Source organism: Benincasa hispida, chromosome 8 (assembly GCF_009727055.1).
Source record: "Benincasa hispida cultivar B227 chromosome 8, ASM972705v1, whole genome shotgun sequence".
Classification (NCBI taxonomy): Eukaryota; Viridiplantae; Streptophyta; class Magnoliopsida; order Cucurbitales; family Cucurbitaceae; genus Benincasa; species Benincasa hispida.
This window is the reverse complement of record NC_052356.1, coordinates 45,762,583-45,785,677: the sequence shown is the minus strand read 5'-3', so window position 1 is coordinate 45,785,677 and position 23,095 is coordinate 45,762,583. Positions and strand designations below refer to the sequence as shown.

At 35.3% G+C, this 23,095-nt stretch overlaps 1 pseudogene; it reads right to left on the bottom strand.

Annotated features, from left to right (window-relative positions):
• Window positions 1-926: 926 nt before the first annotated feature.
• LOC120084085 overlaps window positions 927-23,095 on the bottom strand; it is a 31,305-nt pseudogene continuing 9,136 nt past the window's right edge.

Sequence of the window (23,095 nt, the reverse complement as noted above, 5' to 3'; positions counted from 1 at the left end):
TCTACTTACCCCAATATTGGGAATGAGTGAATTTTGTCTTTTGTAGCTATCTTCCCAGCTTCTCAATCAGATGAATCCCCAAAATAGTAGGCTTATTGAGTCGATGATCTGGCCACTCTCACTCATATAAATCAAAGAACCTTATAGGTAGGAGTTTACAACTCACTCATGATTTAGGTCCTGTCATCTATGGTCATCCTAGTGAAATGTAAGTCTCTATTATGAATGGCGTTATATAATAAGACTAGTCATTAACACTTCTGCTCACATGTCTCCACATGAATGATCAGGATCAGATCATTTGTAGCACTTTACGACAATTGTAATACCTACAAAGCGAGTCGTATTGTAGTGTCACAAGGATAAGATATCCAGCCTTATCCATCTAATACAGACTATTTAAGTTATCACTTAAACATGATCCACCTATATGTCTCTACATACATGTTTAAGCTACAAATGATAACCTTGGATGTCAATTTATTGATTTGTGGGTTTAATGCTACTAAATTTCAAATAAAACATCTCATATTTTATTAAATAAATAAAATGTTTGTACAATACAATTACAAACTACAAGACCCTACGAGATTTAGGGCATCAACCCCAACAATCTCCACATATAGTTCAAGATTCATAAGATAGCCTAGGATGTTAGTTTACTGGATTTAGGGTTAATAAGACAAAATGAATACAGTACAATCAATAACACTTATTGAAATAACATCCATAACTCTTTATTGGTGACCATCGATTATTTACATTTATTATCTACGAGTTTTAGGGCATAAAACTCAACAATTTAGTATCGATCATCTTGTGCTTGCAATCAAATCGTCATTGTCTACGACATTGGCTCGATTGTTGAAACTCTGTTCCTTCTTGTGCTTGCACATTGAAGCAGTATGACCATTCTTACCATAAACTCAACAATTTCTTTGAATGCGCTTGCTAGCATCATTCCTTGACCCATGATTTGCATTTTTCTTCTTGAAATTATGTTTCTTGGATTTATGTTTTGAAACCTCAGTAATGTGAGCCTTGGCTTCAACTTCTAGCAGAGTTTTATCTTCTTTTCTATTATCCTCTTCTATACAGAGTTTCACTGCGAGGTTCTCCATGGATAACTCTTTTCGCTTGTGTTTGAGATAGCATTTGAAGTCTTTATAGGAATGAGGCAACTTCTCAATAACAGCAGCAACTTGGAATGACTCACTGATGTCCAATCCTTCACTTTGCAAATCACTAATGATAATTTGTAATTCTTCCATCTGATTGACTACCAACTTGGTATCGATCATCTTATAATCTGAGAATTTTTTCACAAGAAATTTCTTAGTTCCAGCATCTTCTAGCTTGAATTTCTTGTCTAATTCCTCCCACAATAGTTTTGATGTATTGTAGGCATTGAAATAGACATTATACAAAGTGTACTCAAGACCACGAAGAATATAATTATAGCACAAGAAGTATGCATCAATGCTTGTTTTGCAACTTCTGTTTTAGGAGTTACAACTTCTAGCGGAATAATTGGGCAATCTTCCCTCAAAATATGAGCAAGATTCAATGTGGTGAGATAGAAGATCATCTTCTATTGCCATCTCTTGAAATTGTCTCCCTTGAACTTCTCTGGTTTTTCAACATGAGGTTTGCAATGGGTGATCCAATGATGGTCAAAGTAGCGACATTGGTAGAGTAGTTTGTAGCCATCAATTCAAATATATTAATTATCTTCCGATTGTTGGAAAAATGAATTGGCAAACTGATTACACCTCAATTACTAGAAACAATACACTCAATATATGATATGTAAAATCAAACAAAAGTTAGATGGTGTAACAAGGCTTGGATATGAAAATAACTAAAGACTTGAAAGAATTTCAAAACCTTTGGAGACTCAAAAAGTAGTTGAGGCACGCTTCTGGTAAGCGTTGTCTTGAAGACAATTATTCGCTCTACACGAACTGCAAGCAGACTACAGTGATCGTCTCAGCAGGATACAAAGACTAACTCCCATAGAACTGCAACTCCGAACTACTCGAATCTGGCAGAACTCTTGAATACTTACTCTCAACTTAACTCAAAAACAAAATAAAGAAAAAAAAGAAGGGAGAGAACTCTTCAATTTAGAATGTGATACTACAAATGAAGAACCAAGTTGTTAGTTCCATAATAAAATAAAAAAAAATACAAAAATTGAAACAGTTATCAAATTTAACTCAATTGAGTTGTTACTTGACAAAAATCAAACATATCTCATTCAAATTGAAAAAACTACAAATTTAACTTTCATACATATTAAATTTGTACATGAAACATCGTTTTAGTTTGAAGTTTCAATTCAATTTGAAAGTTTCTAAACAATGAATTTAATCTACACATTTAAATTCATTTTATGTTTCAAATTTTCACCAAACCTTCACTTTCTTTCACTATATATATCCAACATTACTTTTATGCAAGGTTCATAACACTGAACATGAGAGGAAAACGAAAAAAATAATATTAAATACAACACAATATAATGTAAAGGGAAAACTCTGCAAGTAGATATAGTTTGATAGAAAATGAGAGGAATATTAGAGAACTCATATCAATTCAAGTTTGAGGTGAAATGATATAAAAATTCAATAAAAAAGTTTGAATGAAGTTAAAAATAAATATGTGGTTTCTTTGAAAATATAAATTTTTTGTGGTAAAAGAGAAAAAACTTAATTTAGCTAACATAGTTAATTACTAAGTTAATTAATAAAAATAAAATAAATAAAAACTTGAAACTTTAGTAAGGAAAAATGTTGACCACTTTAGGCATAAACCCTCATGATTTTGCTTTTGGTTTCAAACCAAATGCCTCACACTATTGAAGATAATTGTCCTCATACTATTGAAGATAGTTGTCCTCCCTTTTAAATCCATGATCATCCTCTTATTTAACTGATGTGGAACTTTGATCGTATTCCCACCCAACAATCGTCCCCTCGAATAAAGGACCAATTGAGCCTTCCTTCAAATTGTCATTTGATCTCTGTGCTAACTCAACCATGAAGTAAACATCCATTCAAATTACACTTGAGCACAATGCCCGTCTAAAGGATCAACCACGAACGAATACTCTGGTCATGATTATGTTTTCCAAGGCTCCACTTCTTTGTTTGACACTTGAGGATTCTAGTGGAGCATGACTCTGATACCAATGGTTTTGTTTGTTTAGATTCATTTTCTCAATTCATCATTTAGTCTCTTCATTGATGTGGGGTTTAGCATGGTACATCCAGCTGGTTTGGTTCACTTTAACAATTAGTTCGGTTCAATATCAACTGGTTCAATTTTGGTTGAACCAGATTCGGTTCGGTTCTATTAAAAAAATAACTTGGTGATTTGTCTAGTTCAGTCAAGTCTGGTTTTTTGGTTTGGTCTAATTTGATTTGTTTTAGTTCAATTTGGTTTGCTTCAAATTGGTTCAATTTGGTTTATTTGCAATTATGGTAAATCCGCTTTTGTACGGACTTTTGTGGATCTTTGTTTCTTTTTCAAATTAGTCGTTCATGGTTTTTATTTTAGATCACTCTATGAGGATCTCTCTTTCCAGCCTATAAGTTTTAATGTTTAGTTCTTTGTGGGTTCTATTTCTAGCCTAGAATTTCTCTATGTTTTAATTCTTCGTGGGTCTCTATTTTCAACCTAGATGTTGTGATTTGCATCGGAAGTTTGCTTTAGTTTTCTAGTACATCATTGCTTGGACTTGCTGAATGTTTTGAATTGTTAGTGGTTTCTTATGAGATACTTTGAGGCATGAGGGAGAAGTCTGATTATGTTTACAATGTGTTTTATGTTGCATCTGGTATATCTATTATCTGTGAGAGAATTTTTGGAATGCCTTGAATCCTAATCAGAATTGGTTTTTGAGATGTTTAATTATTTATTTAATTTTTTTCCTTCTCCACATAGGGTTTAGAGAAGTGCACTATATAAACTTTCTAACCCTATAGCCATTATTCATTCCATAGATTATGTATTTTTTTTTGTAACATTCACTCTAATAAAATTGTTTTCCCTCTTCCTCCTAGACATAGATAACATATTGTTAATGAACCATGTAAATCTATATGTTAATCTTTTCTATTCTTTTACGTTCTTTTGTATTCTTTATTTGTCGATTTCGTAACATAGATAACAAAACAAAGAAAATTGTGAGTGAATTTTGTATTTATAAGTTCAATTTTCAACAAAAAATCAAATGATTATCAAATAGAGCTTGATGTAGTTCTTCACAAACCCTTCAGCATGTTTCATCCCTACTATCATGCTTTTTAAGAAAATTTCCAAGAGCACCCACATAAGATTGCTCCAAACCAACTACACTTAACTTTTAAATTCTTATGATTGAGTTACCGTAAATGAAAGTATATTTTATTGGTATAGATAGTAACTACCAATTCTAGACATTAAAGTAAGAATTTAGAAGTAAATGCTAGACTAGGGTACCTAACAAAAATATTAGTAAAAGTTTCGGCACTCTGGAAACTATTTATAAAATTAGTGTAGATTTTTTGTTCTTATAAATTGTGTCTTTGGAAAAGATACAACCACTCAAAATTTGTGTTGGGTTGTGCTTTTTTTGTCAGAAAAATTATTTTCTTCAAACGGCTGCTAAATATATATATTTATTTTTTAATTTAACATTTGATTTTTTTTTTTCATTTTTTCATCCATTTATACTTTGTTTACTTATTGTGAAGAGTTACAATCTGTTTATGTTTGTTTTGTTTGTCTTTAAGATATAATGAATGTTCTTATTTTTTGTCTTTAAAATAAAAAGTGAAAATTAATTTATTTTTGAGAAAAATACATTTTTGGTCGTTAGATTTTAGGTTTAGCTTCTGTTTCATCGCTAGCTTTCAAAATATTACACTTTTAATTCTTAGTTTTGAGTTTGATTTCAAATTAGTTTCTTTGTTTAAAAATGTTACAATTTTACCGTTGAAGGTTAAATATTGTTTCTGTTTGATCCCTAAGTTTCAAGATTCATATTTTAAACCTCAAGTTTTTTGCTAAATATTCCACTTTTAACCTTTAGTGTTCATGTCTACTAATTAATTTAAAAGAATTAAGAGAAATATAGTTAATTAAGTTTCACTATTAAAATTAATTTTAGAATTTCACTTCATAATTATTTTAAATTCATTGGATCTAGGAAGCAAGCAACGAAAGCAAAACAGGATCATTAAGCATTCTAATTCATTAATTTTGGCTTCAAACGCAGTAGGCTAATAAACTAAAAACAGAGTTTCAACACTAACCTTCGAAGTACCTTTGAATCACAAAATCCAGCTGCAATCCTCCCTTCCTTTGGATGTGAACCACCACAAGGTCTTTCCTACTATTCTCTTGGTGCCTTAGATTGAATCATGGAACTCAAAACAAGCTTGAGTTAGGGAACAAAGAAGAAGAGGTCACTGGTTTGCTTTGGTTAAAGACCTTCAATCTCTAAAAATTCTCAATAATTTTCAGTGATTTTCATCCCCTTTCCATTCAGACCTTCTGAGCTTTATTGCATGAAGATCATGTAAACTGAATCCTTGCATGAATCACAGTTCATGCTTAAATAATTGAACTGAAAAAAAGTGGAATTATGTGTGAGCTACTACAATTTGAAAGTGGAAAAATCCCACTTTTGGGATTTTTTTTCATTTTTAAATTTCCTTTAATTTACTTTTTTATTTTGATTTCCAAAATCAAAATCCAATTTAGTTTTAATTCCTCAATTTAAAATTGAAATTTTATTAATTTTACAAAATTAATTTGATAATTAGTTTTCTAATAAAATAAATAAATATTAATTAAATAAATAATTTAATTAATTTAATATTAAATTAAATTACTTTAACTCCAATTCCACCTTCATGAAACCTTATTCATGAAATGAATATTTAAATTATATTTAAATATTAATTGATTCTCTAATTTCATTTAATTCCAAAATAAACGCATTTCAAATCAACTTATCACGCTACTCTAAGGCTACTTCGTTTGTGAGCTAGTAGGGTACCTAGTGAACCTACAGATCATGGGCTCCAACGATTCGAGATTAATTGGCTAAACTCTTTACACCGAATTAACCCTCATTCGTTACTACTGAGGTCACTTCACTAAAGTCTGTAGTTGCACTTCTCTCATTATAGATATATTGTGTCCACTCAATAAAACCATGATTAGTAAGTTAACCTTTCACAGGTTGTTCATAATAACGACTGGGTCAAAAAGTTGTTTTACCCCCAAGATTACCTCTTGTTCCTTAAGTCCCACTGGTCCTCTAATGAACAATTGGTTTGTGATCTAATCATCAAACCGAGTCCCTCTCGAGCCAATGAGATGGTGGGACCCCTTGTTCAAGACCTGAAGTCAACACTTAAGGGAACAACCTCTCTACTATCCCTAAAAACGAGTAGGAGTGAATTTCTTTTTGTACCCTATGTCCCCAGCTATCTACCCGATCTTACCCCTGAAATGGGAGACTTATTGAGATGACACTGTTGAGCCAACCCTCACCTATGCAAATCTAAGGATAATCTGAATAAACAGGAGTTCATAGTTAGCTCAGGATTAAGGTCAAGTTATCTAGATCATTGTTTTAAATAGTCAGTCTTAAACAATAAATAGTGTCATAAAGTAAGAGTGACTTATTTCGTGGTCCGATCTTGTGCAAGCTAATTGCACAGAACGCCCCCACTCCTTATGTCATCACATGTACGAATTAGGATCACTTCGTCTGTAGTACTTTCCAACTCCTTGAACAACTTCAGAGTGGGCCGCATCCGATAGTGTTACTAGAATAAGACACTAAACCTTATTCAAATACTATAGATCATTTTGACTATTTACTCGAACTTAATCCACTTTTATGTCTCCACATAAAGTTCAAGTACTCATATAATAGTCATGAGTCTTTTAGTTTATTGGATTTATTTTTACAACGAAATAAGCAACATATATTCAATAACCACTTTACTGAATTTTAAAATAAGTTTATTGTTTACAATCCACGAGTTTAGGACATAAAACCCAACATAATAGACATTGATGTCAAAGACTGAAAGTGACTATTTAGTGAAAAATTGATATTAAAAGTATAAATCTTGAAACCTAGGGACCAAATTGAAACAAAACTCGAACTTTAAAGGGTAAAATTGTAACATTTTGAAACCAAAAATCTAAATTGAAATCAACTCAAAATTTAAGGACTAAAAAATATAATATTTTGAAACCTAAAAACAAAATAGAATCTAGATTCAAAACTTAAAGACCAAAAATAAATCAATTTTATTTTGAAAATTTAAAACTTGATAGTAGGGAAAGTAACAATAGATGCTTTTAAAAATCATGATAGGGTTGGAATAGAATATCGTGATAAGAGGGCCCCCGTGAGGCTAATTAGGGACACGATGAGAAAAAAGGAACTTTCATATACAAATTACCTTTGTGAAAGAATCAACTCCTCAATCTAATCCTAGGCCATGGTTTTGAATCTTTTATCGATGGTAGCTTCCCACCTCCTCCTCATTTTCATGATCCTCAGTAGACTCATCCTGATCCCTACTTCCTTACATGGCAACCTTGTAATCGAACTATTATAAGTTGGTTTTATGCTTCTCTAATTGAAGACACGATAGGTGAAATCGTGGGTTTTGACGCTACTAGAGATATTAGGGAAGATTTGCGCATAATTTATGAATCTTCATCTACTACCATGACTATGGGCTTGTATTCTCAATTGCAAAAGGTAAGAAAAGTTATCTGTTACTCAGTATATGAGGACTAAAATTAAAGGGACGCAATATGCGATGCATGCCTTAGGTTATGCATTTATACTCATGCATCGGTGGTCATGCGTTAGAATGAAAATATGCGTTACTCTTATATGTGATGACCTTGCGTTCTTGTCATAAGTTTTCTTGCGCTCACACCAAGTATAACGCGAACGTAAGTTTCTTGGGTGATTCGAGGTTGAACTCAGGGACTTGTAGCTAAGTGTATGCGGTGATGTGTTTACGATGGGTGAATAAAAGAATGATGGGGGATTTAAGTTACAAACTACTCCTACTCCTAACTAACAGATTAAGTGATGAGAATACGAATGAGAGGTAGAGACACGACAACTGATGATGCATAGTATAATGTATGGAAAAATAGATAAAATGTGAGGATGTCTTCATCACAACCTTAAGCTTGATCGCAAGGGCAACCCCAGCCAACGCAAACTAATGCGATCATGCCATACACGCCCGATGGAGATGCACATGAAGTGTATTAGTAAACGGAACTTATTCCTAAGTCTCCATTCTTGCTTATGGAATCTTAATCTAGCTCTCCCAAGCATCAATTCTAACCTAACTCTCTCAAGTCTTAGGTTCTTTCTTTAGACTCTCTCTCGAGTAGCACTAAAGGTGTGTTAGACGCATACATAAGACAAGGTAACAGCAAAAGCCTAGTTGACGTAAGATTATTCCTATCTCTAGTGATCACTTGCTTACATTGCTTAATGCAACCAACCACTTACCCTCCCGGACAGTTAGCTATTGCTGACTTTACTCATAGACAAGCATTGCGTCCGCCTATAGACAAGCATTGCTATAGCTTCACACTAAGCAAATAAAGTTTTCTCACAACACTCACGCAATGCACACCTCCCGATGGTTTGCTACATGCTTCATATTTCTGTGTCGCATGATTAAGTATGCAATACTTTAGCAATCTTACTCAATGATGCAATGAATGTTAAAGATGTTAGGTAAAGGAAGATGGAGATGAAATTGAAGGAAATATAGAAATGCATTCATCACACAATGTATTAATTCCTTAAGCCAAAATGTAATACAATACAATATAAGAAAATAAAAGAAAATGAAAGGACCAGCTGGAAGCAATGTCTTGCTTCCAGCAGATGTGTGTCAAGGCTGCTGGTGGTGCCATGGATGGGTGGTGGAGCTGACTCTCTAGAGCTCTAACTCCGGCGAAGGCTCCGGTCATCACTCGGAATGGATGAAGGAGATGAAGAACTCTCAAGCTTTCTTCTCACGCTTTCGTCTGGATCACAAGGATCCACTCTAAGGCGGGGAGCCTTAGGCGAAAAACCTTGGATAAAATGAAATTCTGCTCATCAACTTCTATTTATAGAGCTGGATCGCCAACAACATTAATGGACCTGCTTTTATTCTGACATTCGCAGCACGATGGTCCTTTTCTGAATCTCTACTACTAATGGTGTGGTAGATGAAATATCAACATCATCTTTTGATTATCCCGAGATATGTTTCCATTCTACCAACCTTGCATTCATCCCGCTTTTATGGTTATCATCATGTAGCTGACCGCATTCGCTTGATGACTGCAACTTCTACGCGATGACCGTAATCGCTTGACGATCACAACTTTTATGCAATGGATGCATGTGGTTGATGACCACAACATCCATGCGTCGAACATATGAGTTTGCCTTTGCGATGGAGAAATTCTCCGCATGCGGTCATCTTTGTGATAGCCCGGCTTTTGCGTCCGCTTTCTACATTAGCTACAAAGATAGACAATTGAACGCATAATATTGGGTTAGCCGAGATTCTTAATGCCGAACGACACAAACTTATTTTCTCATGAATTCTTAACATATTCGCTGCATATTCTAATTAAAAACCCTAATAATTCTAAATAAAAGGTCTAAGATGACGTGTATTTCTGCCCATCATCAGTATCCAACTTAGATTAAAGATATTGTTGATAAGTTTTCAGCAATTAGAGGATCGTTGTCCTACCGTAACCATTCGGGCTATGTACATGAGGGGATTGGACCTGAGTAAATCCCATTCGTAACCTCTATTCAAAATCACATGGATAGACCATCCATTGCTGATGTTCATAGTTTTCTCCTTGCATATGAAGCTAGATTGGAGAAATAAACAACCACTGATCAGCTCAACCTAATTCAGGCAAACTTGGCTTCATTTGATTTGACTCAAAATACAAAGAAGTTCCAATTTGCACAACTAGGTAAGTCTTCGAATGCCCCTTGTTTTTCTTCTCCTTAATCTGGTTTTTCTCTCACTCAACTTGGTTTATCTCTCTTCCTTGCTAATACAATTATGACTCTACCTTCTCCCTCTGTACCCTCAAACACAAACTCTAGCCCTTCCTCTCACAACCAGAAAGCTTGTCCTCAGTGTCAAATATGTTCTAGGTTGGGTCATACAACTCTTGTATTCTACAATCGTCATATTCCTTTATATTGAAGGCACCCTGTGAAGGGACAATAAAGCAGAAGCAGATCGTCCCAATTTTTCCAAATTTTACAGACACAGAATAAAATTATGCATTTAACCCAGAAAATTACAACATCCAGAAGCTGATTAAAATATAATTAAAATAGGGTTCAAAACCCTTACCTTTGAAGAATGATTCTTCACTTGAAAAATCCCTCGAACTAAAGAACACCACCACAATGGTTTCCACGGTATTCTATGGGTGAGAATCCAGGAGGGTGTGAGGCTCTAACTATTTTGGATTTATGAAAGGGAAAAGATTGATTGAGAAAATTTAGAAAAAGAAGGAAGGGGAAAGATCACAGAACCTTTATGTGTTTTTCAAAAACCTTTGTATTCAGTTTTCACAAAACTACAAAGAATGAGTGATCTCCACTCGCACGTTTGAGAGAGTAAAAAGTGGGAAGGGAGTTACAACTCCTTCACATAATTAATTTTTTTTATTAAAATAAAAATGATAAAAATTAATTTTAATAAAAAAACCTTTAATATATACACACACACACACACACACACACATATATATATACACATATACACACACACACACACACACACACACACACACACATATATATATACATACACACACACACACACACACACACACACACATATATATATACATACACACACACACACACACACACACACACACACATATATATATATGATAACTGCTTTATCATATAATATATATTAAACTATATGTTATATCAAATGTTTGATATTGTATCTCATATAATATAACCTATAGATTAATTCTCTCAACAATGACATTTAATATGAATCTCGTTTATATTAAATTTAATTATATGAATCCAATTCATATAATTAATATTTTAATCATATTCAAATATTTAATTTCTCTCAATTAAATACTGATACATTATAGCAATTATATCACATATAATTAAACTTTAATTAGTTATATCATATATAATTAATTCCCTCAATTAATTTGAACAATTCAAATTAATCCAAAAACTGATCTCATTAAATCCCGTTAGCTACCGAGGGGACCTTATGGACCTGTAGCTTGAAGCTCCAACGGTACATGAATAATTAATTAAAATTGTTAATTAAATTATTCACTATCTGTTAATTGTCAAGCACTCAACTGAAGACCGATAGTTGCACATTTCGCACTATAGATATATTTTTGTGTTCATTGGATATAACCAATCAACAGTACAGCGACCCTTCACAAATTGCTCGTAAGTATAGTTGGACAAAAAATACCATTTGCCCCTATAGTTACATATAACTTTTTAAGTACTACTGATCCCTCTAATTAACAATAAATTGTAGTCTAATTATGACCAAACCCCAATCAGGCTAGGAGAGGGTGTGGCGCCACATTGTTCAAGCCCCAGAATTAGACTTTTAAGGGAGCAATTTATCTATTTGCCTTGACATTGGGGAATGAGTGAATTTCTTCTTGTGTAGCTTGAAGGAAATTGAACACAAGGATTTCCATGAGCAGCAAAAAGATCATTCCAAATTACAATGTATATGAACTTTACAATTACAATAAAAAACAGAAACATACGGTTATATATTAATTATAGAAATTACAGCATGATATACAAAAGATCAAGGACAAATGCTACACACTTTTGCAGACTCATCACCAAGCTTCTTGATCATGAACGCTCGATCACAACAACACAGCAACCACGAACATTCGTCCAACACGACCGCTATACTGCACGAACTAAGTGATCGCCTAGGTCACGAACACCCTAAACAACATGAACGACCTTCATAGAACCTCGACAATGTTGAGTTGAGTATGACACCACCAAAAAGGCTACTTTGGTATTCTCGGTGTGAGAATCCAAATGGTGGGCTCTGTGTGGACTTGGTTTGAGGCAGAAGATCAGAGGAAACACAATCGTATAAACGATTGAGCTAGTGGAAGATGGAAAAACCTATCGTATAGGTCGATGCCCAATCGTATAGTAAAAACTAAGCGATCATCTTGCAAAAACTATGCGATCGTTTAGCTCATCGTTTAGCTGAGTGTCTGTCGCCTATTAACACTCCACGGTCGTTTAGCTAACTCTAAGTTATCGCTTAGTAAATCCAATTTACTTGACAACTTCCTGTGGGTATATTTTCGAGAGAGGAAATCTCAAAACAACAATTTTCAACCTTATTAAAATTAGAAAAACAATTTTCCTTTTATCTTAGGGTTACCATAAAACCACCAATAACCTCCCACTCAATTGGTTATTAGAGAAAAAGAGTTAATTATCCAATAATTAATATTATTATAAATATAAATGATAATTAACTTACCATATTATATGTATAACCTATAGTTTTAATATTTCATCTCATGAAACATACAAACCATAGCTTTTTTTCTAATGTAAGTCTCATTTACATTAATCCACAACTTAATGTATCCCATACACCATACCGATCATATCATATATAATCGAAATACCTCTTATCAATTTGAACACTTCAAATCAATACCAATAATTGATCCTCAACTGAATCCATTGAGCTATTAAGGGGATCTTATGGGTCTATAGCTCGATGCTCTAATGGTACATGAATAACTGATTAAACTCCTTAGTCACGGGATCCACCATCTGTTAACTGTCAAGCACTTCACTAAAGATCGACAGCTGAACTCTTCTTACCACAGATATATTATGAGTCTATCTTAACCAATCAGTAGTGCGACAACCCTTCACAGATCGCTCGTAAGTATAGCTCAGCCAATAACGAGCATGTAGGCCCTCGTTCTCAGAAGATACTTGAGGATCATCTTAATCGCCGTCCAGTGGTCAAATCCTAGATTGGACTGATACCAACTGACAATCCCTACTACATAGCAAATATTGGGTCTGGTACACAACATTGCATACATTAAGCTTCCTACAGTTGAAGCATAGGGAATCTATCTCATCTCCTCAACCTCTTCAGGTGTCTTAGGACATTGATCCTTAGAAAAAATCATTCCATGCCTGAAGGGTAATAAACCCCTCTTGGAATCCTGCATCCTGTACCTGATCAACATTTTATCAATGAATGATACCTGAGACAAGGCTAACCGTTTGTTCTTACGATCCCAAATGATCTGGATCTCTAGAACATACTGTGCCTCACCTAAATCTTTCGTTTAAAACTGGGCAGCTAGCCATTTCTTAATGTCAGTCAAATACCCTACATCATTCCCAATAAATAGGATATCATCCACATACAGTACTAGGAAAGCTATTGAGTTGTTGATGTTTTTCTTGTAAACACAAGGCTTATCAACATTCTGATCAAAGCCAAACAACTTTTCCGCAGTGTCAAATATGATGTTCCATGATCTAGATGCTTGTCTCAGCCCATAGATGGACCTATTAAGCTTGCAATCTTTTTTATTTTGATCTGGAACTATGGACCCCTCTGGTTGAGTCATATAGATGGTCTCCTCAAGATTATCATTAAGAAAGGCAGTCTTGACGTCCATTTGCCATATTTCATAATCATAAAATGTGGCTATGGACAGGAGAATCCAAATAGACTTAAGCATGACAACAGGTGAGAAAGTTTCCTCATAGACAACTCCCTCGACCTGGGTATAACTCTTTGTCACAAGTCTAGCCTTAAAGGTTTGCACCTTTCCATCTATACCTCTCTTTTGCTTATAGATCCATTTACACTCAATAGGTCTTACCCTATCAGGTGGATCAACAAGCTTCCAGACGTTATTGAAGTACATAGACTCCATTTCCTGGTTCATGGCTTTAACCCATTCATCTTTGTCAACATCTTCCATTGTTTTCTTAAAAGACAACGGATCCTCGACCCCATCATTCGAAATGACGTTTTGGGCTTCAGTCAAACCCATGTAGCAACCTGGTGGGTTCATAACCCTCCCACTACGTCGAGGCAGTCTCAACTCTTGAGCGAGTTGACTAGATGTTCTGACCTCAAAAAATCTTGTTGATCTGTTGGCCTGTTCAACAACTCTTGGGAAACCCTCAGCAGTCTCAGTCTCACTAGAGATCTCAAGCAAAACGAGCTTACTCTGTGGCTTATGATCCCTCATGTGGTCTTCTTCCAAGAAGATAGCATTTGTATAAACAAATACTTTGTTTTCACTCGGATCATAAAAATATCCACCTCTCGTTTCCTTAACGTAGCATACAAAGAGGCAAACCTTCTAATGCGATTCCAACTTTTTCTTTCGGTTAGTCACTAGCACATGTATCAAATAGCTCAAATGGTGTTTCAAAAACACTTTTTGAGGGAACGTTGTTTAGGATATAGCATGCAGTCTGCACTGCAAAACCCCAAAATGAGTGTGGAAGATGAGCATAACTAATTATAGACTGAACCATGTCCAACAAGGTTCTATTTCTTCTTTCTAATGCACCATTCTGCTGAGGTGTACCAGGGGCCGAGAGTTGAGATGCAATCCCATGTTCTATCATATAGTTCTTTAATTAGAGGTCCATATACTCTCCACCACGATCAGATCGTAGTGTTTTTATCTTTTTACCTAACAAGTTTTCAACTTCAATCTTATACTCTTTGAACTTGTCAAAGGCTTCAGACTTACATTACAAGAGATGAAATATTCATACCCACCCCGAGCTCTAACATTTATTGGACCACTGAGGTCTGAATGTACAAGCTTTAAAGCTTCCTTGGCATTGTAACCTTTTTCAGTAAAAGGTTGTTTGGTCATCTTGCCTTCGAGGCCTGATTCACATATCGGTAAAGATTTTCTTCTAAACTCTTTAGAAGTCTACTTTTCACCAACTTCTCAATCCTATTGAGGTTGATGTGACCTAACCTTAGATGCCAAAGATGGGCGTTTTGCTTAATAGAAACCTTTGGTCTTTTAGTTGTTGTTGTCATACTGAACATTTCAGTGTTAAACAAGGCTTGTATGACTAACAGCTTTAGTACATATAAGTTACTTTTCATTGAACCATAACTAATTTCCATTCCATTCTTAAAAATAAAAACTTTATTCTCAGAAGAGGAGACGGTATACCCTTGTTCAATAAGACAAGAAATCGAGATTAAGTTCCTCTTAATATGAGGAACTACGAAAAAATTATCCAGTATCAGATAACGTTTCTTGTCAAAAATAACTTCAGCCTGCCTACAGCAACAGCTGAAACAACCTCATCAGACTTGTAGAGTCATCTTTCCCTGCTGCAATGTGTGCCAAGAACTGAATCCTTGGTAAGAGGAACTAACATGATTGGTAGCACCCGAATCTAAGATCCAGGCAGAATCATCAGTCTCTACTAAACACGTCTCCAAGACCAATAAATCAAATTACTGTCTTGTCTTCTCTTTTGGAGAGTAGTGGGATCAGTGTCAGAACAACTGACACTACTGAGTTTGTCATCCATCCCTTTATGCTTGAAAAGCAAGAACTGACATTCAAACAAATCTTGTAGTGAGTCCATGATCTCGCGTGCAATGACCATGATCTCACCCCTTTTGGCCAAAACATCGGGTATGTTAGCCAAAATGTGAAGTCGGGCCAACGAATTAGCCTTCATCCACACCTCATATGCATTGCGAACACTTCGCAGTGCATCAAGGGTCAAGACTTGAGGACACTCCTCAACCATGACAAATTTGAGGTCGTTTGCCACGAAATACGTTTCACATGATTCTTTCCACTGTATATAGTCAGTAATATTAAAAGCACTAAACGAAAATACTAACGAGTTACTAAAAAGAAAAACACATTGACCTATGTTAGGTTTTTAAGCAAATACCCGTTGTAAAACAAACAACATCCAATAAGGTTTTAGTAAAACAAATATGAACCCTGTGACATCTAGTTTCGTAATAACACTTCAAAGGTTTAGGACAAAAGTCGCTGAAGGGAAGTCAATTATCCCTCCTCTGAATTGAGAAGTTCTCAACCAGTCATTAATACTAGAACAACTCTTGCTCCTACAACGACTAGCCATCATTGATTTGGCCAAGAGACCATTAACTTACTTAACAATATCCCGTAAGTGTGACCGGCCATTTTAGGCCCTAAAGATCCACCCCAAGCGCCAATCCAAAGGAAAAAAGTTCGATTGGGGAAAAACCTAAAGCGACCCTATCCATTTCTGGAGTTCACCTTGATCTTGACCAACTGCACAAAACTTATCCAAAAGGGGACACTCGCAGAGCGCCACAAGGAAGTACAGAATAATCTCACGGTGTGAACCAATGATAGAGACCATAGGACGTGTTGACACACACCTTTCACCCACTTACTATAAACACTCTCTCTGTCCATCTTGATATTGACTCATGCAAACACCATCCGAAAGGGGATGCTCTAAGGGCACCACGAGGCCAAGCATGAATCTCACGGTGTGAACATACAGGAAGAAACGTGGGTAGAATCATAGACATATCAGATACATCTCTTCTTCCCACTGAGTATTTTATAACCTAGGGTTTAGTTTACTTGGAAAAAACACGGCTAAGTACTTTAACTAAGTCACTTTTAGGTTTGCCCAAGAGTAACTTTTACCTTAGATAATTAAACAACTTTTGATCATCATCCTGAAGGAAATTGAACACGAGGATTTTCATGAGTACCAGAATAGATCATTCCAAATGACAATCATGTATGAACATTAGAATTATAGTCAAAACCAGAAACATGTGGTTATACAATCAATATAGAAATTACAGCATGAAAATACAAATGAACAAGGAGAAATGCTACGAACATTTGTAGACTCATCACCACGCTTCTTGCTCACGAACGCTCGAACACAGCAACCTCGAACGCTCGAACAACATGACTGCTACATAGCATGAAAACTGCGCACTTGAACTTAGTGATCGCCTCGATCATGAACTTCTCAACAGCACGAACGGCCTCCATAGAACCTCGATGGCATCGGGTTGAGTATGAGACCACCAAGAAGGCTACCTTGGTATTCTCAGTGTGAGAATCCAGAGGATGGGCTCTGTGTGGATTTGGATTGAAGCAGAAGAAGGATACAATAATCGAGTAAACGATTAAGTAAGTAGGAGATGGCTAAAACCTATCGTATATGTCAATGCCCAATCGTTTAGCAAAAGCTAAGCGATTATCTAGCAAAAGCTAAGTGATCGTCGCTTAGTTACGTATCTGTCACCTATAAATACTACACAATCGTTTACCTTTTGTCAAGCTGTCGCTTAATAAATCCGTGTTGTCAAGCTGTCGCTTAGTAAATCCGTGTTTACTTGACAACTTCCGTGAGATTCTTTTTCCGAGAGAAAATCTCAAAAAAAAAATTTGACAAAAATTTACTAAAATAAGGAAAACAATTTTCCTTTTATCTCACAGTTACCATGAACCACAATAACCTCCCACTCAATTGGTTATTAGAGAAAAAGATTTTATTATCCAATAATTAATATTATTATAAATATAAATGATAACCAACTTATCATACTATATTTATAACCTATAGTTTTAATATTTCATCTCATGAAACATATAAACCATAGTTCTTTTTCTATTCCATTGCACTTAATATACATCTCATTTACATTAATCCTCCACTAGATGTATCCCATACATCATACCGATCATATCATATATAATCAAATTACCTCTTGTCAATTTGAAATTTCAAATCAACACCAAGAACTGATCCTCAACTGAATCCATTGAGCTACCAAGGGGACCTTATGAACCTGTAGCTCGAAGCTCCAACGGTACGTGAATAACTAACTAAACTCTTTAGTCACGGGATCCACTATCCGTTAACTGCCAGGCATTCCACTAAAGGCCGACAGCTGAACTCTTCTTACCACAGATATATTATGTGTCCATCTTAACCAATCAGCAGTGTGACAACCCTTCACAGATCGACCGTAAGTACAGCTCTGCCTATAACCGTTATGCCCCTGTAGTTACATCTAACTCCTTAAGTACCACTGATCCGTCTAATGAACATAAGTCATAGTCCTACTATGACTGAGTCATTTCTTCCAAAAGAGAAGTTGTGGCCACTATATTCAAGCCCTGGAATCAGCCCTTAAAGGAGCAATCTTTTTACTTATCCCTACTTCAAGAAAGAAGTGAATTCCATCTTGTGGATTGAGTTCCAAGCTCCCAAATCAGACAAGTCCCCAAAAAAGGTAGGCATGTTGAGTTTGCAATTTGGCCACTCTCACCCATACTAATCAAAGGACTGTCCTCAAATGTAGGAGTTCCCAAAACACTCAGGAATGAGGTTGTGTCAGCTATAGTCATTTAGGTGAGATGTAAGTCTCTAGTATCAGCAGCGTTATATACAAAGTTTAGTCATCTCGTGGTCCGGTTATACAAACTCTTTATATAGGACTGTTGGAAATTTCCTAGAACTCGTAGTTCATGTTAAACATTCTATTTAATCAATGACAATGACTTGTTGATTTTGCATCTTATTATGAAAATCCAATAAATGCATCCTTGGCTATAGTCTGAATGTTGTAACTTTATGTAGTGACATAAACACGATCAAGTTAACAGTATATAGCCTAAATGGTCTAATAAGTATATGGATGAAATTAGGTATCTCGTCCTGGTAACACTATTGGATGCGGCCCACTCTGTAGTTGTTACAAGAGGTTGTAAGGTGCTACAAATGATGTGATCCACAAATCGTTCATGTTGAGACATGAGAGTAGGGGCATCCTATGCAATGAGTTTGCATATAGACTGGACCACGAAAATAGTCACTTTTCTTTATAACGACCGTTTACTATTAAAACTGACTATTTCATTTATTATATAACCTAGGTTAACTCGATCTTAATCCTGAGCTAGCTATGAATTCCTGTTTATTTGGGATTATCCTTTGATCTGCAAACAGTGAGAGTAGTCCAACAACACTGCTCAATAATCTTACCATTTTGAGGATAAGACTGGATGAATAGTTGGGGACATAGCCTTGTAAGATGGAATTCACTCCTACCCTATTTAGGATTAGCAGATAAGTTGTTCTCTTAAGTACTGACTCCAGATCTTGAACAATCGGGGCCCCGCCTTCTCATGATAGAGAAAATATTTGATTCATAGAGATTATGAATCAAAATTTTTCATTAGAGGATCAGTAAACTTAAGGAACAAGATGTAGCCACAGGGGTAAAACAGTATTTTTGACCTAACTGTGATTACAAACAACCTGTGAAGGATCGACGTACTGATTATGGTTATTAAGTGGACATAATATATCTACAGTGAGGGGAGTTTAACTATGGGCTATAGTGGAGTGTTCCATTAGTTAATGAATGGGGGTTAGATCGGACTAATGAGTTTAACCGATTAATCTCGAATCGTTGGAGCTCATGATCTGTATGTCTGCGAGGTCCCTCTACTAGCTTGTACATGGATAAACTTTAGGGTAGCTTGAGAGATTAATTTGAAACCTTCATATTAAATGGAACAAGAGAATAAATATTTAAATATGATTTAAATATATAAAGATGATTATTGTGCAAAAATTAATTTAATATTTTATATTAAATTAATTAATTTATGAAATTAATTTAAGAAAATTAAATTTTGAATTAAAATGATTTAATATCATTTTTTTTTAAAAGAAGAAAATGGAAAATCGTTTTGCATGTTTACATAATGGAAAAATAGTTTTCTCCATTATTATCATCTTTATGCTCACACACAAACCATGATCTTCTCTACTTTGATTCTCCAAGCATTAGCCACAAGCCATGCACTCCATCTCTTTGCATGTCCATCCTAGTATATAAAGAAGATTGGAGTTAGAAGATAATCACAGAATTTCGAGAAAATTTGCTCTGAAGAAGAAGTTGTCTTCTTTAGCTGTGCTGCTGTGAGTTTCTCTGGTTTCTTCACATCTTCAAGTTGTTCTTGAGTCCCACAACTCTGGCTAAAGCTCCAAGAGCATAGTAGGGATGCCTAAAGCTCTAAGAGCATAGTATATTAGGCTTTGAGGTGGTTCACGTTGATAACAAGAGAAGACAGCGGCTGAACAGGCGTTTTTTTGAAGGTTCATCAAAGGTATGTTAAAAAAACCCACTTTTTGAGAAGAGCATGCTTTAGCTTTTGCTAAAATTAGTGAATTAGAAAGCTTATGGATCCTTGATATTTCTGCTGCATGTTGTTTTACTCGTTCAATCTTTTAAGCTTTCAATCCGGTCTAATTTTGGCAAGGTGGGTGTTTTTTCATGAGATATATGAAACTGATGCACTGCTATGGGTTTCTTTGTTTTGGCATTTTAATTCTTTTTAATTTCTCAACTAAATTTGTAATTGGCTCTTGTTTGATGAGCATTTATGTGTTAGCAAGAGTCTGTAATTTATTTGGAGTCATTGGAGTTGAAATTAAGATGTAATTGAAGAAACAAGCAAAAGAGGTCGAGCTGCTGTTCGAGTTTTTTCAGCTTATGCTTAAATATGTTACTGAGGTCAAGTTGTTAAACGATTGTTTAGCTCTAGACGTTACACGATGAGAAGAAAAGCTAAACGATAGTAATATGCGCTGGTCGTTGTGATGTTGAATGCTAAACGATCGTGTACCTGCGGGAGCTAAGTGATACGTTTATTTGCTATACGATAGCATTACACGATCATTTAGTTTTTGTTGTGGGAACTAGACGATTCGTTGATTTTTCTAAACGATGGCACTATACGATTGTTCAACAACGATGCATGCTAAACGATGCGATGAAATGCTATGCGATAGCATTGAGCGTTTGTTTGGTCGTGGAGTTAAGCGATCGTGTAGATAAATGCTATATGACGTGATGATGTTCTATACGATGGAGCTATGCGATCGTTTAGTTATGGGCGGATACTAAACGACAACTTGAATGCGCTGGGTGATGGTTTTATACGATCGCTTAGTACTATGCGATAGAGCTAAGCGATCTCACTGCGATGGAACTAAACAATCGTCTAGTCCTATGCGATAGAGCTAAACGATCATTTAGGTTTTAGGAAATACTATACGATCGTGTACTTCCTCACAACCCCAGACGATTACATCTAGGCATTACATGATCACCTTAGTAGCATATTGAGGTTGTACCGAGAGCAACCGGGTTCAACCGGTTTACTCAAGGTTCAATCTGATTCAGCCTCAAATCGTTGTGGTTGGTCCGGTTCAAGCTTTGTTGGTCTGGTTCAGACTCGTTCAACCCTGTTCAAGTTGTTTTGGGTTCGGTTTGGAGTGGTTCGAGCGGTTCAAAGACGATTATAAAGCTGTTTGTAATAGTTAGCTGTCTGTTTGCTTATTTATGCCAAAACAAAAACCATACCAGTCAGTATTCAATTGTTTATGCATGAGATGTATGTGATGATTAAATAAATTCATGTATATGCATACAGTATGCTATGTAGATTTAAAACCCCACCGTAAGAAGCATGTTATATGCATTGATAGTATGTTATAATTGTTATAATATATAGTATGCATGTTAGGGTTAAGTTTAATATAATAGTTATATTAGATACCTTTGTTGAATGTTGTGGACGTTTAAGCATGTCTAAATTTTGTAAGTTGTTATAAAATTGGTTAGATGTTTAAAATCCATAACAAATAACAGTTGCATGCTCACTTAGGTTAACAATAATTTTAATCGTTAAAATAGATTGTTGCCTTAATACGATTACAAACTCATATCGGTTCATAAACCTGTCTAAGACGGTTTACGGAACACCTTCTACCTAGGGATTATGACCGAACAATTGAGAGTTATTAACTAATTTATGAGCTTGCGTGAGTGATGTGAGGTAATAAAATGATTTATCACCTAGACATTGTAGGTTAAATCCAATTATAAGAGTCATATTTGGATAAACCACTTAGACTTAGGTTGTATGAAATTAGTCGTCATGCCCAAGTAAATTACCCAAACATTTAGAATACTTCAGTGGGAGATTAACAATATATTTGATATATACTTATTTGCTCCCACGTCCTCAAGAGTTCACACCGTGAGATCCATGCTCGGCTTCTTGTTGATTTTACCTCGACTGCTCCATGCGGAAAGTGTTTGCATGGGTCAATAATAAGGTGAATGAGAAAAGTGGTTCATAGTAAGTGGGTGAAGGAAATGTGTCAACATTTTCCTACGATCTCCTCCATTAATTTGAACCGTGAGATTCCTACGTTGTGCCTGCTGTCATTTTTATGCGGCACTAGTTAGTCATTAACCGCGGCGATCCCTATGAAGGGTTGTAACATAGGATTTAGAACAACCCAAGCTTCAGTAAAATGAATAAGGTCTTATAGTTCCGTCTTGGATATTGTCTTGTCTCTCGGAGGCATATTCATACCATCCTATAAGATCTGAAAATGGCGGGTCACACTTACAAGAATTACTAAGTGTTAATAAATATCTGGAGCGAAAACAATAACCAAAAGAACTATTGGGATATGAGTTATTCTAGATAATAGTATTTGGTCAAGAACTGTCTTGCTTCTGTGATAGAATTCTTGACTGCCCCACGGTAGCACTTGTTCTAAATCACTTAAGTATCGTTGCAAATAAATAAAGATTTATTGGGTACTTTATTAGTTTTGCTAAAATGGATTTAGATGTATATTTAATAGAATTTGTTTAAAATGTTTCAGCAATGTCGAACTCAATTATACAATTGGCAATCAAATATCAATACAATATTAGTAGTTGATGACTTGAGGTTTGTGTTAACGGAGGAGTGTCCTCCAGTTCCTAGTTCAACGATGACCCGAAATGTTTAGGATGTTTATGATAAGTGGGTAAGGGCGAACGAAAAAGCCCGGGCCTATATCTTGGCGAGTATACCTGAT